At 53.5% G+C, this 2356-nt stretch overlaps 1 pseudogene; it reads left to right on the top strand.

Annotated features, from left to right (window-relative positions):
* The first annotated feature begins 578 nt into the window (after positions 1–578).
* On the top strand, positions 579–1259 carry LOC137765945 (dnaJ homolog subfamily C member 30, mitochondrial-like; annotated as a pseudogene).
* Positions 1260–2356: the final 1097 nt, after the last annotated feature.

Below are 2356 nucleotides of genomic sequence, written 5' to 3'. Positions count from 1 at the left end.
TTATTTGATTAAACTATTCAGGTTGAGAAATAAGTTTTCATAACCTCACAAGGTCTGATCGTTTATAAGGGGTTTTTTTTTTAGAGTCTGTAGTCACATACCAATAAAATTAATTTTTTCTTGTAGGAACATTGACTAAGTAAAATGATAGGGCTGGTTTATGTGTGGGTGAGCTTCTTCCTTTTAAGCTGCAGCTGTTACTAGTACAAAACTGCCTCTGAAACGGAAACATGGATGTCTACCCAAAACAGGGCTGCATGCTGCCACTTGTGGATGTGTCCTAGAGGAGGTTATGAAAAAAGATTCTCAAGGCCCACAATTCTTATTTTAGTAAATTCTTTCATCTGTTATATTTTGCAGTTTAAATCAGAAGATGCTGTTGCTTGTCTAAGACAAAATGATGCATTATGTTGAAGTGGAGAAATCCACACAGTAACAGGGATACAGTAAAAGCACAGGCTTCCATTTAATAACTGAGGGATACCACATGTAGAATCCCGCAGGTTTACAAAACTGTGTGGGTGGAATCAGGCCTTTCCCTGGATGTGGAGACCTGTTTACAGATGTACTCCAGTAGAATGGGAGATATCGCTGGGCTTGATCAAAACTCCATTTGGGGGTCGCGGCTGTTACTATGGAGGGTGTGGCAGGCCCGGGAGTTTCCATAAAACTCGGGATCGGGCCTGGGCCTGGAAGCGAGGACTTATTCCCGGAGCGACGGCCCTTACTCGCGCACGGCGCTCTATGAGCTGCTCGGTGTCCCCCCGACGGCCACGCAGGCGCAGATCAAGGCAGCTGACCACCGGCAGCGCTTCCTCTACTACCCGGACCGCAACTCGGGGAGCGCCGAGGCTGCCGAGCGCTTCACGCGCGTCTCCCAGGCCTACGTGGTGCTGGGCAGTACCACCCAGCGTCGCAGGTAGGACCGCGGCCTGCTCAGCGACGAGGACCTGCGCGGCCCCGGGGTCCGGTCCTCCAAGACGCCCGCCGCCGACCGCGACTCGCCCCGCACCCAGCCGCCCGCCTCTCGGACCCAGGGCCGCGCTCAGGCCTCGTCGGGAGCCAACCGCACCATGCTTGACTTGGGCGCCTTCTACCAGGCGCACTACGGCGAGCGGCGCCTGAGGGCCCGGCGGGAGCCCCTTCGCCAGCAGCAGGAGGGCCGGGTCAAGAAGGGCTTACGCTGGGACGAGAGCCGAGACACGGCTTTCGTCTTGGTTCTGCTCACAGTCTTCATCGTCATGGGCTTTGGTTTTTAATCGGAGAGCGGAGGGAAGGAAAGCAGCCCGCCGCCCCCAAGAACTGGCCTTTCCTGTCACCTTGAACCCGTTGCCTTCCATTGTCTACCGTTGTCTACCTCTGCTGGGGTCCGAAGGAACTGCTCTCCCTTCCCCTTCCCCACCCGGCCAGCTTAGCAGTTGACCTGCACATCCCTACCGCTCTGGTCCAGAAAAGGAGGCTTTTCCATGCCCGAGAGAAAGGCCCCCAATGAGGAGTCCCGAAAGCCCGAGAGGGAGGGGTTTCCTGGAGGCCCTGGGGTGCCTGCTTCCAGATGTTGTCAATTTCTGGAACACTTGCTGTGGCTTTCCTGTAAAGCTCCAAGCACGACTCGTCTGCTCCTGCCCCACGTGTGTAGCGTGCGGCTCCTCTGTAACCTTGAAACGTGCAATGTGACTAATTGTGACTGCCAAAAGAAAAATTCTGGGGTTATAAGACACTTGTCTTTCTTTGAGTTCCCCAAGCCACAGGTGAGACGCAGTGTAGGGTAAGGATGTGATCTGTGGGAACGTGGCCGTTCTTTGGTGGTCAGATCCCACTCCGCCCTCTGTTGGCGGTGAGTGTGAGTGGGAAAGAAAGCAAGGTCATGAGCCTAAGGAATGAGCCTTCCTGTGCCCATGCTTATCTAATGTACGACCTCGGAGAAGTTACTCTGTGGGCGTGATGGCAGAGGAGCAAAACGTTGGCTCTCTTTCGGTCTGTCACACTTGATTACCCATGTTCTAATAGGCTCAGTGATCAAAGTATGATGCCGGGGACTTCCCTGGCGGTCCAGTGTTTAAGACTCTGCGCTTCCACTGCAGGGGGCGCAGGTTCCATCCCTGGTTGGAGAACTAAGATCACACATGCTGCAGCGGTGAGAGAAAAAAAAAAAAAAAAAAATATATATATATATATATATATATAGTGCCAGTAGAGTCAGGTTTGTCCTTGGGCCTGTGTGCCTGGCACCTGGTCATCCCTTGACCAGCCAGCCCCATTGCTAACTGTGCAGCTCCTCCCTTCCCAAAAATAGAGCAACAAACTGGGAATGTGAGTCGCCTGAGTGTGGCCCAGCCTCCTGTTTCACTGGCAGTGC

Source organism: Eschrichtius robustus, chromosome 6, assembly GCF_028021215.1.
Source record: "Eschrichtius robustus isolate mEscRob2 chromosome 6, mEscRob2.pri, whole genome shotgun sequence".
NCBI lineage: Eukaryota > Metazoa > Chordata > Mammalia > Artiodactyla > Eschrichtiidae > Eschrichtius > Eschrichtius robustus.
This window is presented reverse-complemented; position numbering and strand designations above follow the sequence as displayed.